Source organism: Nannospalax galili, unplaced genomic scaffold (genome assembly GCF_000622305.1).
Source record: "Nannospalax galili isolate Female #2095 unplaced genomic scaffold, S.galili_v1.0 scaffold136, whole genome shotgun sequence".
Classification (NCBI taxonomy): Eukaryota; Metazoa; Chordata; class Mammalia; order Rodentia; family Spalacidae; genus Nannospalax; species Nannospalax galili.
This window is the reverse complement of record NW_008340872.1, coordinates 6,528,519-6,544,651: the sequence shown is the minus strand read 5'-3', so window position 1 is coordinate 6,544,651 and position 16,133 is coordinate 6,528,519. Positions and strand designations below refer to the sequence as shown.

At 35.2% G+C, this 16,133-nt stretch overlaps 1 pseudogene; it reads right to left on the bottom strand.

Moving 5' to 3' along the window:
- Nucleotides 1-1,421: 1,421 nt before the first annotated feature.
- On the bottom strand, nucleotides 1,422-5,785 carry LOC103736491 (annotated as a pseudogene).
- Between the last annotated feature and the right edge of the window lie 10,348 nt (nucleotides 5,786-16,133).

Genomic DNA, 16,133 nt, shown 5'->3' with positions numbered 1-16,133 from the left:
AAATCTGCTTCTGAAACTCATGACATTCAGGAGAAACACTAATTATGGTTGGGTACAAATCAATTTTAATAGCGTCTGGACAGTTTAGAACAGAAATCAAAAAGGCTTTCAAATGAGGACAGCATTTAAACCAAATGTGAACACTAGACAAGGTCATCTTTAGTCAGTACAATGCCTGCCTGTCTGGGGAAAATTATGGTGAGCAACCATGTTACACATTCTAAAAATTAAAACATCCAGCAGTTAAGAAATGTGTTCAACAGGGGTAATTTTTATATATAATAGCATCCCTTAAAGAGTAAATGTAAATGTGTTTACAAGTCATTACGTTTTAGTATCAGCAATGAAAAATGAACACTCAAAGACATAAATCATATAGAATGGTAATCACAGCCATTAATACACAGAGATCATACCAGCATCCTCCAGGGGGAAAAAAAAAAGCATAGGCTTTCTAAATAACACTGTCTAGGGAATTTAGAGAAGCCCAAGCTTCAGATTTCAAGACTTCACTAACAAACTCGACTATAATACTTGTGAAGGAGATCGACTGGAAAGTCTTTGAAACTATTCCTTCTAGTTTAACTAGGACATGAATTATCTTTGTTTCTCATTTCATTATTCTAAAAACATGGAAGGCATGGAAGTAATTGACTCAGTCCTTCGCCTTTGAATTTTCTTTCTTCCATCCATCCTTCTTTCCTTCCTTTCTCCCTCTCTCCCTGTTCCCACCATTCCCCAAGACAAATGTTAAGAACAGGCAAAATAATGATTTGCTAGAACAGTGGTACCAAGAACAGATGCAGTTAAAAGAAATATCCACATCATAATATGTAATGATGTTCTCCTTACTAATTGTACACTTGAAAGGCATCTGAGAGGGTACTACCCCGAATGAGCTCACGGAAGCAGGTTATTTTCATTTATTCTTAATAAGACATCCTGCCTTTCCTTAAGCTTTGTAGCATAATGACCTGGAATCAATTTTTCTGTACCGTAGCTTGAAACCATAGATATCACTGCTTCTTAAAAAAATGTCAATGCCTTGCAAAATAAGATGTTAAAGTGATAATAAAAATTGAAAAACTCCAAATAATGATATTTAACAGGTTAATTTATTGGACAAAAGCAAAACACAAGCTTTCCTCTAAGCTCTTCATAGAAACATAATATTTCAAAAGTAGTGATAAAAATACAAAAAGGGAAGACTAAATTAAGAAATTATTCATATTAAATACACATTCGAGTAACCGATTAGAGATGCTAAAGATACCAAATGTTCAGAGAATAAGCTTAAACATTCCTAATTGTTCATTCATAGATGTCAGAGAAAGTAAAATAGATATTTCTGGAATAAGAGCTAAGGATAGGACCTAATATATTTGGAACTCTCCTCTCTGCTTCCAAAAACAGCCACTCATTCAGTAGTAGCTGGAGAACCCATATCCTCCACAGCATGAAGGGCGCCAGCAGCCATAGCCGTAGTTTCTAAAGCCAGAGCCATAGCCATAGCCCCCAAGGCCAGAGCCATAGCCATAGCCTCCAAAGCCACAGCCGCAGCCCAGTCTGCAGATGCGGCCACATCCACAGCCAGAGCCATAACCCAGGCCTCCATAGTAGCTGCCATAGTAGCTCATGGTGTCAGGAGTGGTAGGTTAGTTCTGCTGTTTAAGACAGGATCCTGAGTGTGAGTCTCAACATCTTTCCAGCAAAGCTTATACAGGCTGCCCAGAGGATGTGATAAAACATGTGCCCCTCCTCTTGTGTCATTTCATGCATCACGATTACCTCAGACAATGCATTCATCTACTGTCATTTGGCAAGCATCTGTTAACAATGTTTGGCTACCTAGTTAGCTTGTCCCAAAGCCTATTGCTTAATTTTATTTGAACGAGTTGTTGCTTCTTACAAGAACATGGATAATAGACATCATTAGAATTCTTTCTTACTAGACAAAATATCAGTCACATTGCTGAGGTGTTTTGGTATGGGAATTGGTATACTTTGATTCTACAAAATTTTTGATAAATAACCAAAACCAACTCTCATATTTATGAATGTATTCAAAGGCCATATTCTATATCATGTGAAGCAAGGCCCTGACTCACTATGTGTACCAAAAAGCTACAAAGTGTCACGTGATTTCTAGAGGTATAAGATTTTGAATATGAGTGATTGTCATATTTATTTTTGGATTTAAACTCAAGTATGCAAAACATTTTTTTGGTTTTACAACATACACAACTGAGTTACAAGCAGAGAGAGAGAGAGAGAGAGAGAGAGAGAGAGAGAGAGAGAGAGACACTGACAGTGCAAACAATGCACTTAACATCTAGCCAGCATCCTCCCTTCAGGTCCTTCATCTTTTCTTCTCAGGGAATCCAGTTTTAAGTTTCCCACAAGACTACACCTGCTTTATGCATCTTATTTCTTTTTTTGTAGATCTTTTTTTTAGAACGTCTGTAGCTTCAAATTTCATTTCAAACATCACCCAATTTCATTTTTCACTGTTCATTTCTGCATCCAGCTGAAGGTGAGGCAGATAAAATTGACTTTAACCGAGTCACTCCTGAGCTCTGAATTCCTTCCCTTTAGGTTTCCAGACTCAATATAATATATGCACCAGCCTATTTTATGCCTTTTTGTTGTGACAATTGTTCTGGGATGATTTTGAGCTAATGTTTCCTAAAACACCAACAGGATCTTTTCTAAAACCTTGATACTGTCATTTCTTGTTTAAAACATAAACACTTGAAATCTGAACTTATTTATATTTTATTTATTTTTAATTTGATTTGTGTGAGTGTATTGCTTGCATGCATGTAAGTACGCCTGTGTTGTGCAATGCCTGCAGAAGTCAGGAGAGTGTTGCATTCCCCTGGAACATGAATTATGAATGGTTGTTAGCTGCCATGTGCATGCTGAGTATCAAACCTGGCTCCTCTGCAAGAGCAGCCAGTGCTCTTAACTACTGGGACAAGTCTCCACTCTCAAACTTGAACTTTTAATAGGATTGCACAACTTAAGAGTAACTTAAGAAGTTCTGTAGGCCTTAACATATGTGATAGAATGAATGAAATCTGGTGTGTGTTGGGGAGGTGCTGTCAGGTGATGTGAATATGGGAGACGGTCTCCACATGATGAAGATGCATTGTATGAAATGCATAAGAACCAAAAAAAAAATACATTGAGAAAAAATTAAGCAGTGATATATACTGTCTTAGAATCAAGGTTTGAGTCATTTGAAAATATTTAATCATGTTTCATTATAATTAAAAAAGGAAGCACTGAATGGGGCTGGGGGTATGACACCGTGGCTAAGAGCACTGGCTATTCCTGTAGAGAACCTCGCTTTGCTTCCCAGCATCCATATGGCATCAAATAACCATCCATAGCTCCAGTTCCTGAGGATCAGACATCCTCACCTGGTCTCTGCAAGTAATGCATGCACGTGGTGCACTTAAATTCATGCAAGCAAAACACTCATGCACATAAAATAAAAATAAATATTTCATAAAGGAAGTTCTATAAAAGCAAGGTACAATTACAAAAGGAGATTGAATAGGGAGATACTATTTAGGGACAGTTGCTAGATTGGCATTCAGTGTCCCTTCAGCTCATCCCAGTGAGGTGGAAATATTCAATCTGACCTTGAACTTTTCTAAGCTTCACCAACATGTAGCCGCATCTTGAAACTTGAGTCTTATACATTTTAATTGTTTATCAATATATATATTTAAGGTTTTCTTGATATTTGTGATCATTTTTTATTACATGCTTTTAAGACTGTTATATTTTATTCATTATCAGAAAGGTACTCATTCTTTGTTCTAATGAGCTTGTTCACTGAACTTGCCTCATGCTAAATATAGCTGTCAACTGGCACTCAACAAATGGCTTGAATGAAGCACAAGCCTTTCAATGACATTAAAACAAGGACCATTAGCAGGATAATTTGAGCAACTCACAGTTATTCTAGGAAAGATTTTATCCCTGACATGAGCTCCAGCAAAGTTTCTGCAGTGAGAACAGCCATCAGCCAACACTGGTCTTTCTCCTTAATGTCTTTGGAGTGCCATCCCACTTCAATTTTTGCTTGTCTCTCAGGATTGCAATAAAATGCTACCATCTACAAAGTTCACTCCCGAGAACTGCGTATAAGTTACAAGCCCCCTCCCAAATTCCTATAATACTTTTAATAAGTTCACTATTTTGTGTTTGGGCCACCTGGAAGAATCATTTAGATCTAGGATTAAATTACTGCTAAGGATTTTATATTATTCTTCTGATACTATGTCTGAGCATGTGACTATGATTAAATGTTCTTTTTGATTTGTTTGCTTTGAGACATAAGGTTATCTCATATGTGGAAATAATATGGGATACAAATGAAAAACCCTTCACACTGAAATAAATACTAATTGCATTTTCAATGAGAAAGATAGGCAACACATAATTTATTTTGCATTAAGAAAGAAAAGTTTGAAGAATATATAACAAAACCTATTCTTTTCTTGTACACACAAGATAAAAAAAGACTCCTTGAAATCTCTTTTTAGAAGTTGATATTTTTCTGTCTATTCATTGGATGAAAGGAAAGTTGATACCATTATTACATATTTTAGAAATTTTAACTCATGATCTAAGTTTTAAACTCATTTTGGTGGGGTAAAGGGTGAAAAACTGCTCTCATTTTTTTCTATGAGAGTAACAAGCTCTTTTTAGAAATGCAAAACATTTCCTCTCAACATAGGCATAGATCAGTGTCTTAAAGAAATTAAATTATTACGATATTGATTAAAACAAGAATGTCACAATAGTAGTAATTGATGTTTATTCTTTATAGCCTTGAGGAAACTGTTCTTGGAGGTAGAAGAAAATGTTTCCAATGAAATCTGTACTATTGGGTCAGGCTACACAACTTGGCCTTCAAGAGCATTGCTGAGCTGTCTCACTGGCTCCCCAACAAATTTGACTGCAAGTGGAGGTCACTGTATTTTCACTGAGAGTTGAGTCTAGCTCTTTGGCTAGTTAAACTCGCAAGCACATAAGCTATAAATGGTTGGCTCAGTTCTTTGTATAAGCTAAATATGCTTATTAAAGAAGCAAATGGGAACACAGGTCTTCATCTAACAAAAGTCACAAATTTAAGCATTTGTATTCATCATGTACTCATCAAATCAAAGTAATATCTATTTTATTTCAACATTTCACTGTGATTAGAGTATTCTACACAAATTTATGTTCACATATTTGCAGGAATATATACTAATGCATACATTTGGTTTGTACTTAACAGGTGTAATAATCTACATGTTCACATGATCAAATGATATTAACCAAGCAAAAGCCGTATTTTCATTTCTATTGAATGATTTATTGAAAATTGAGTAGAAACCAGATCAGTCCCCAAGTTTAGGATGTAGACATGCTTTATAAATGACACATTCTTTGAAATTCTTGGATTTCACCTGCTCAGAAAGCTTAGCACTATCACATTTCTTTGATTACAATGTTTCAGAACATTCAGACAAGAAGCTCCATGTGGAGGTACTAGAGCAGGATTTCAGTAGTAGCAGAAGAACCCATATCCTCCACAGCTCGAAGGGCACCAGCAGCCATAGCCGTAGTTTCCATAACCAGAGCCATAGCCATAGCCCCCAAAGCCACAACCATAGCCCAGTCTGTGGATGCTGCCACACCCACAGCCATAGCCATAGCCCAGGTCCCCGAAGCTGCCATAGCCATAGCCCAAGCCTCCGTAGTAGCTGCTCTAGTAGCTCATGGTATCAGGGATTGTAGGTTAGGTCTGCTGTCCAAGACAGGATCCTGAGTGTGAGTATCAACGTGTGTAGGGGGAAGCTTATATACCATGTGAGGAACATGTGATAAAACCTGTGGACACTATTTTCTTTCATTCCAAGTTATTAATTTACAAGAGGCACCTCATTAATCTGTTTGCTAATACAAAGGGAGGCATAGAACTCATTAACATTTTCATCTTGCTTCACTGCCTAGTTAGAATGCCCTTGAACTCATTGCATTATTTTTCTTTAATGAGAAAATGTTGATGCCTTCAGAGTTAGAAAATTTCCAGTTCCCTTGATAGAGGTCTTAATTAAGCACATTATACCATTCATATTTGGTAGTATTTTCTCACTAAATGTTTTATAATTCTTCAATTTATATCATTCTTTCATTTTTAATATCTTAGATTCAAATAAGTGATCATGTTTAAAACCTTAAATGTAGAAAATTCTTAGAACTGACAAATAAAGAATCCTACTTGTTTCAAAAGAAAATGGAACAATTTAAATATATAAATCTGACCATTATAGATACATAAAAAATAGAAAATTATGGCTAGAAAAGAAAACTATTGTAATTTTATAACATACCTTCTTGGTTTATCAACATACTAAAATTTAGAACATAAAATGAAGAATGATTCAGACATTAAACTCATTTTAATACAAGCCTAAATGGCTTTTTAAAATATATCTCCTTTTTACCATTATCTAAGTTTCTAGTAGAAGCTCTACTTAAAGTGTTTTCTGAGAGCGCTCATGGTCCTGACTGCATGCTGTACATACGTGGCTTTTCCTCCTATTCATCCTCCCTCATGTCCAGGAATTCTCTTTATGAAGCCTCTCTTCACCTTTTACTCTGTATTTATTTCCAATTCATTCTAGGAACACCAAGGTTTCTGTTATTATCCATGTCTTTTTAACCATCAGATTTTCAGCTTCCCATATATCCAATTTGATCATAAAACACTCCCCTTGACTTATATTTTCCAATTCTATGCTCCTCACCTGCCTTATTCTGTCTCAAACAATCAGCTCCCATGTTTTGCGACATTACTTACTTTTTAGCCTTTCATTATTTTGAGCAGAATTTCCATACTTGACATCAAATACTATTTTAAAAGGATGTTTTACATTCTCAGAGACTTATAAATCTCCAAATACGAACTCTAATGTTAAAGAGACTGGGTTGGAATCACAGATAAGAGAGGAGCAGGTCAAGCTCTCAGCGTTCCCATCAACCTGAGTTTAAACCCCACTGCGATCCAACTGTATCCTGGCTTTCTCTCTTTAATCAGAATTTTACTTTATGAGACCTTAATATATTTCAGAGAATAAAAATCTTGTTTTTTTCATTTGAAGTTTCTGAATATCATTCTTGGTAATATATTTTCTTAACTGTGTTTATTGGCTACTCTTCCATGGGGAAAAAAAAAAACTAACTTACTGGGTAAAGGAAAAATGAATTTTTCTGATAAAAATGTGCAACCAGTCTCCAGAATAGAATGTGGCTCAAAATGGCTTACAATTTTTAGGGGAATATTTAAACTGATATTTGCCTTCCTGGTAAACCCTTCTACAATTTTATCAAAGTTTATTCCACTGTTCATTCCGATAATAAAAGGCCAGATAAAATTTAATTCTCAATGAGTAATTCTGAACCATAGCAATAGTGAATACATGTAATAAGTTCAAGAGTCTCCTGAATGCCTAGGTAAATATGATGGATATGTGAAAATGACTAATTCATGTTCTTGTTTTTGATGTGCAGAGCAATGTCTACTTAAATGAAAAATACATAGATTATTACAAAATAAAAAAAACTCAATAATGATATGCATCTTGAATTATTTTTACATTGTCAAAGATGAAATTAGTAATATATCAATATATCTTCCTCATATATACATAACCACATATCCATATACACGATAAAGAATAAGTTGTGAAAGATGCAGAATATATATATATATATATTAAAAATATCCAGGCTGGATATAATGATGAGCATTTGAAATAGCAGCACTCCGAAGGCACAACCAGGACTCATCAAAGTTTGAGGCCCAACTGAGCTATATAAAGAAAACATGATTCAAAAGCAATTTTTTTTCCTGAGTTGATCCCTTGGATACATATTATTTATGGAAACTGAAAAATTCTTATTTCTTTTGATAGCTTTTTCCTCTTAATTCAGTGGACTCAAAGTGCTCCAAGTGGTCGTCTCCTTCTGGCAGATATTTCAAAGAACACCCTGGGTTGATAGCAAGGTTTGGATGCTGTGCTGTGTGAAAAAATGCAAAGACACTCTTTGATTGGCTAAATGATGGCTTTTATTTTGACATTAAGACTATTTTTCCAAAAACCTAAAATGTGTTGCCCTCACTTATATAAAAATTAAATTATAAAATTAAATGTAATAAAATACAGCAATTTATTTCACTGTGTGTTATGTACAACATAACACTAGAAAATTAAAGTTATCTACAAACATTGATAAGAGTTCTTATTTTCAGACCAAGAAGGCATGTCTACTGACTCCAGAATTATTAATTTGAATGATAATTGTAAAATAAGGAAATATCTCAACTGTCTCTCCCTTCTCTGTATACTGTGACTCTATGTGACCCTATAGCATCCAGATCTGGTTGAGGGGAGAATAAATGATACCTGAAAAAATTAATGTTTATGTCTCTCAAATAAAGCCTTTCTCATTTGTGTGTGTGCCAACATACATACATATATATACACATATGTAAATGTATATCTCCGAAGATGTTCATGTAGATGTTTATATAGACAAAATCCATAAAAGCTGCTACTGTTTGTTTTGGTTGTCAACTTGACATATCTTGAAAAAGGAACTTCAGTTGGGGAATTTCCTTTATCAGATTGGCCTATGCCATGTCTGTGAGGAGTTTTCTTGATTTTTGAGTCATATAGAAGGTCCAGCCCACTGTGGTTGTTGCTGCCCTGGTATAGATGGTCCTGGTTTGTAAGAAATCAGGCTGAGCACAAGCCAGAGGAGCAAGCTTGTAAGCAGCTTTCCTTCGTGATCTCTGCTTCACCTGTTGCCTTCAGGTTTTTTCCCTGAGTTCTTGCCTAACTTCTCACAGATGGGCTGTCCCTTGGAAGTTTAAAATGCAGCAAGCCCTTTCTCTATCCAGTTGTTTTTGGTCAGTAGAGAAGTGCACTACAACACTGACACTGAACTTAAGACTCAGTTCTATCTACAGCAATACTGTGGAATAATGATGCGAAGATGGGAATATTTCACATTTCCCATAAGCTCATCTACGTTCAAAGACACTGAAGAAAGCATTCACAGTGCTGAGTTCGGTTGAACAGGGGGAGAAGACACTGGGACAGCATGCTGCCTCGCGGCACCTGCAGCAAAAGACCTTGGTCCTGATTGTGCCACAAGAAGTGATACAACATTTCTTTTGTCCCTTTTATTCTTTTTTCCACCTATAGCTTTGGTTGTATCACATTTGCATCATTTAACATCATCTAGTTCAGTAGTTTTATGATACTACTGTGTAATCGAATTAAACTTATGGAACAAATCTTAAACAATTTAAGTGAAATCTTTGATTTCATACTCATGTATAATTTATTATAAATAGTACACTGACGTATCTTTTTCATTTGATCAACAAAACGTCTCAACCTCCTTTTTTTATAATTGTAATTTTTTTAATCTTTATGAGGCAGTGTCTCCCTATGGCCCCAGCTGTTTTGGAACTCAAGCTGAATTTGATCTGCCTCCTGAGTTCTGGGACTGAAGGAATGTGCCACCATAGCTGGATAATCACTAAAAATTTAAATATAGATCCAGGTCCTCACCACTTGCTCTTAGGCTTCAACCAATGTACAAAATGTTATCTCCATGTTTACATAAAGACTAAATGCATGCAAAATTATACAATTTATCCCAGCAAGAAAAAACCCTCACATATCAAGCATAATATACAATTTCAGCTAGGTAGTACCTCTATGAAACCTCTATGAGGTTTCTTTGTTAAGTGTGGGCATGAACACAATTTTTCTATAAAGAAATTAAATTGTCACCTTAATTTTACTCATCAGAGATAAGACACAAGTCTTTAAATTACATTTAACCATTATGAAATCCTAGTCATAATAAACATCCATTCCTGGGTCAATTTCTGTCTCCAGACTGTGAACACTGTAAAGCAGAGGAGGAAGAGGTTTGAATGACTGAAGGAGAACAACGAGTAAAAATATTTAAGATCTGTTATGAATTTGAAACAGTTTCTTGTAAAAGTGAATTAAAATTCAACATCATAATTCTTGTCCTTTTATAAAAGGATCACATGCAATGTTTACCAAATATAAGGAAAATCAGTTTCAGTTCAGTCTATAGAAAGGGCAACTTCTTCAGTAAATTCCTGCAGCTCATCCCAACCAGTGTCTTCTGGTTGCGCCCAAATCAGAGGAGGGAATGAAGATAAAGCTTTGTACACTAATTACCAATGACAGATTTCTCTATTTTATGTATTTACTATTTATTTTTATTTTATGTATATGACTGTTTTCCTTTGCTTTCTCATGTCTTCGCCTTCTTCGGATATGTTCCCAGCTCATGCTGAGCCTTGTGGTTGCTTGCTGACCATTTCCAGTTATCTGTCTTGTGCTACTTTGGGAACTGCTGTTGTTGGTATAATTTGAGTATTTTTTCCTCTAAATAAGCTGTGCTGAAGCTAGATGATGACATCCTTCTGTGTCAAATTCCTGCAAGAGGACCTGTTGTCAGACAGACCCTTGTACTCTACCAGGCGGCATAGATGATATAACCAGCTGAGGCTGAAAGATATACTGGACACCACTGGCTGCTCTATCACCTAAAGAATTTGGCCTGAATTTGTTAGTGTCTGTTGTACAGGAGTCACACCTGCAGGGCTTGCCAAGGCAGCGATTGTAGCAGCATTTATGTGCTGTATCTACTTAGAATCAGGAACAATAACTTGTGGTGACATGGTTTGCTGTGGTGCAGGGATAAGGACCTGTTGAGTCTGTGCCTGCTGAGGTTGAGCTTGTGATGGGGATGGTGATGGTGATGCTGCTGCTGTTGGGGTTGATGTTCCTGCCCTACATTGCATTAGTTTATTCTCCCCAAATTTGTCAGTTCCATCAGGATTTGTTCATCCATTTTACCATTCAGAAAGATGTCCTGTACATCATTAATAACATCGTCAGTCATAGATCTATATAATTTAAGCTGGGAGAGGTGCCAGTTCCTCAGTGTCACTACAGTCCAGAGGTAGCCAGCACTGTCTCCTGTCAGTGCCCAACTGCACTAACAGCTGAGAAATGGAGCGCGCCTGCCTTCTTTTTAAATTGACTATATGAAAGCTTCTTAGATAGTGTGGCATTTATCATCAGCCTAAACTAAAAGAATACAGTAATTCGCAAAGAAGTCTTTGCTATTTATTTCACCTTTTGGATTGCAAAATCCTCAATACCATGATGATGAGAAAGAAGAATTCGTATTATACTCCTGGAATAAAGTAAGAATCAGTTAACTGAACAAGTGTAACTAAAAGATTTTTCGTTAAATATGAATTAGCCTCCCATGAAAAGCTGTTCCAATTAATTAGTAACTTATAAATCAGTGCCACAATTAAATTATCAAATAAAAATAATGTACAAAAGAGTAGGGTGAGATTACAGAATTCAAAACTATTCTCAGAAAGGCAGCTTACTTTCCCAATATTCCTAGCAATATGGTGGGATCTAAAACATTTTCTTGCCTGCATCAAGTGCCAAACTAACTTACTGTATGTGAATTGAAAGTCAATTGACAAATATTAACTGAATTCAATAAAACATATATGTTTAATATATGACTATATAGATATCTTGAAGGTTGCTTCTTGTTGACTTGAATCTGATTATTGTCTAAGTGAAAGAAACAGAAAAACATAATTTTTAAATATATTTTAGTTCAAATCTTAATATATTCTTGGAGCTATCATTACTTATCTGTTTGCATGTTTGTGAGTTATTTGGAAATAAAACAAATTTCCACTAACAAGCTCTTGTCTCTCCTCCACCATGAATATAGTAGGGTATGCGTGCATTATTTCATTTCATGGACAGAGAACGTATTTTGATTATGAGATAGAATTGTTTATTTGAAGATGAGGAGATAAATCTGTTACAAATAAAATTAGAGCTTTTTGGCATTGTGATGGTATTTGTGTTATAAATTGAAATTTGTTTAACATACTCAATACTTGTGTACAGAGAACCACGTGATGAGCTTAGTTGTCCAATGAGTGAAGTCACCACTGGAGAGTTCCCTTTGCTGTTTCAGATGTTGAGTCTGGGCAGTAAACTAGTGGGATCTTGAAATTCCATATGGATGGAGGCAGATGTACTCCTAGGCTCCATAGCCAGAGTCATATCCATAGTTTTCAAGATCAGAGCCCCATCCCAGTCTACAAACAATGTTACATCCACAACCTCAACCATAGTTCTAGACTCTAAGAGCTACAGTTCCAACTTTGTAGCTGCCATAGTCATTGATGGTATCCAGAGTGGTGATTTGGCAAGATACATAGTATGAATACTAAAGTCTGTTTAGATACACTTGTATGGCCTAACAGGCAAAGAAATCAAATAGTTACTTTTTGCTATCAAATCTTAGAATAATTCTATGTGCTATATTTGACACAGTCCAGACATAAGAAGAAGTCCTCCATCTCTTTATAGCCTGTGAGCATACACTGCCTTTTCTCCATGGTGTTACCAAAACTTATGACACCATTTTTATAAGAGGAACTTTCTTTCTTCAAACCCTGTACCCACTCTACCCTAAACAGAGCTCTTCGTAGACATGCTAAATAACAGAGTTGCAGTGTTATTTTGAAATTAAATAATTCTTGATCTCTTGGTTTCTTTAAATGAGTAGGCTTTGCTTATTATTAAATGAAAGAATGTGGTTAAATTAAATTGTTATAGCTTTTCAAAGTTATCTTACCCCTCACAGTGAGGTTCTTTTCAACTGGTAGGAAACATTTGAAAGCCTTGAAGGCATCAACTCACCTGCTGTGTGTGTCACTAGGGAACTTAACAGGAAAAACTTGAAATGAATTCTTCCATTTTTTAAATCCTTTTTTATAGAACATTGATTATTATAGCTAAAAAGCTTTGTTTTAATAATTTAAAAAAATAAAACAATTTTGTTGAAACATGGCTTGAATTCATTTAAATATTAAACAGAGCCCATGATAATTAAATATCTATTTTGTAAGTGGTCTTAGAAGTTATTCAAAATTTAACATTTTACACACTGGCATTTCTGCATATTACACATCTGGAGTGCTATTATAAAATACAGATTACGCTGGGCATGTAGATGTACACCTTTGGTCCCAGCACTCAGGAGGAAGAGACAGTTGGATTACTGTGAGATCAAAGCCAGCTTGTGATGTTCCACATAGAGAGTTACAGTCACTATTACCTCACTTCCTCTGAGTCATCTCTGTACCCATTTTGCAGTACCAGGAGGGCCCAGTAATATAAATTTCTCTGAGTTCAATCAACTTTCATTCATCTTAACTTATTCTATATAAAACATATGTATTATAGTGTAAAGTATAGGTTTTTTACCCTAATCCTTTCCTTCTCTTTGATATTATTTGTTTATTTACAAGGTAATAGCTAACAAGCACCTCATATGATAATATATATTAAGACTCAAATGTTGAGAATACATTGTGTCACCAGCAACCTTTAACACTGGAGATGTGTTCAGCCTCTGAAACTTTGAGTACATTGTAACAAGCCAAAATAGAGGAATTAATATTAAAGACAAAAATGTTTCTCAGTTGGCCCTATAACCATGGCCCTATGGTCATTTGTATACATACTTAAGGGTGCTGCAAAATTTGCCGAATTTTGACTCAGATGTAGACTCAACTTTGCTTAAACATAATTAATTATTGCTCTGTGCCTTTACCTATAGCGATAACTTTCATAACCTTTAATTTGACCACTCTGGTGGCTCTATAGGGATATGAAGCTATTGTTTTAATTTGATTTACAGGATATCTAATTGTTAAACTATCTTTACCTATACTTACAGGTCACACTTTTGGGATATGCCAATTCAAGTATTCTGTTCATTTTACTTGTGCTTATAATATTTTATTATTGATTAATGGAAAGTCTACATATTTTGGTATAGATGCTTTATCAGATTTATATATTGAAAATCTTTTCGTTCACAATATGATTAGCTGTATTTATTTTTATGTGCTTTCTCTTTATGATTTGAATGTGCTAATATAATGAAATCTAAATTATTATTTTTTTATATTTAGTACATTTTGGTCTTATTTAAGAAATCATCCTGTCTTGAAAACCAATGCAGGAAACAGTAGAGGAAGATACTGCATGTTGAGCTCTGGCCTTCACATGACCATGCACAGTCCAAACACATACAGTGTTTGATAATCTTATACATGGTATTTTCTGACTTCTTCATTTTAGTTGTTTATTACACATATAAGCCAACACTTACCAATGTGAATATTTCATCCTCATTAACACATGATAAAACCAGAAAACCATGAGGGAGAGCTTACTACCATTAATTTGCTAAATAGACACAACATTAAACTGACTCCAATTGATTTATCATTATATACCCATAGATCAATGTATCTCTCAACTCTCACCAGAGAAGCTTCTTCATGTAGCAGATGGTGATTCACTCAGACACCCACAACTGGCCAACATGCAGGGAATCAGATCACAGAGTGCTTGTCCCTGTGTGGGACACCTGTATCAAATGTCTGCCACCAAGTTTCAGGGACCACAACAATTATATTCCAGTTGTGAATAAAAAGGCAGAAAGATTTTAAGAGAGAGAGTTGATAGAGGACCACAAGGAAACAGTTTTCCAGGCAGTTGGCAGTTACTCATATGAACTTAGAGTAATGGTGACAGCATGTACAAGTCCCAGATAAGCTCAAGGAAGACAAAAATCTCAGCATAGAAATGAAGTGGGAAAGAAGCCCCAACCTCAGCTGAAAAAACTATTTGCAATTGGCAATTGATAGCTGCTAGGAAAGGGAGAGTCTGTTGTCTTTAATATGCAATGCTGAGTAGGTTAGATGGGCTGCAGCAGATGGATCCACACTGAGAGCATTTGGGAACCCAAATTTAACTAAATAGGCATATATATATATATTACATATATATATAATATATATATATAACATGAAAATATGCAAGAGGTATTAAGGTATTAACGGTAGGGGAGCAGATAGGGGAGGGTTTCTAAGTATGATAAAAATATATTGTAGGAAAAAAAATCAGTAAAAGTGAAAAAATCACAAATAAATCAGATTTTAAAATTCAGTTTTGTCTAGTTAGCTCTACCAATTACATATCATTTCACAATCTAATGATCCTGCTGTGTTGGGTTATCCCTAGGTTAAACAAAGTTGATGCTCCAGAAAGTAAGATATTCTGAAGTTGTCCTTCTGTTTTATCTTGCAGAGAGTGTCAGAAGCAGTAAACTCAATATATAGTAATAATTTGGTAACTCTGCATTGTAGAGTGTCAACTACTTTCTCCAAGAGGTTACATTAATCACTCTTATTTATTGCTACATGTAGTCAGTAGAGAAATACCATCAATAGCTAAAAGCAACCTGTTGTCACAATAGGTCAAATTAAGTATAATATTCCAATGGAGTTACAGAGCTGTCACTGCTTTGATGGTGTCCAATAACAGGGACCCAAAGATAGCTCTTCCTAACTGGCTAAATAGACCTGTTCCTGCATTTAAGAAGAAGTCTGACTATCGCTCCTTCATTTTAATATTTTAATGCTGTTTAAATGTAACATTATTTACTACTTACTTGTTTTCAGATCCAACTAAACTATAAATGAATAGGTTTAAAATTCATCAAAATGAAAAACATTAAAAAGAAAGATATGTTGAATGTGGAACATCAGTGACTACTCATGTATTCAGTTGTGATGATTATATAAGGGTATGGCCAGAATTCTAAGATGACTTGCTGAAAACACTCAATGAACAGAATATATAACAAAAGCCATAGACAGTGTTTCTATGAACAAATGAGTAATTAAATGCAATTCATGCCACTTCACATTAAAATAATTTATTGCAAAGTGAACCCAAATATTCTACATTTGTAAAATTAAGAAATCTTTGGAAAGATGAAGTGGGAAATTATATCTTTTCAAATTAAACTCTTAACTTGTTCATGTTCTTGACCTGGTCTTCAGTGGCTTCCGTTCAATATTCATTCCCCAGGTCAGGGTT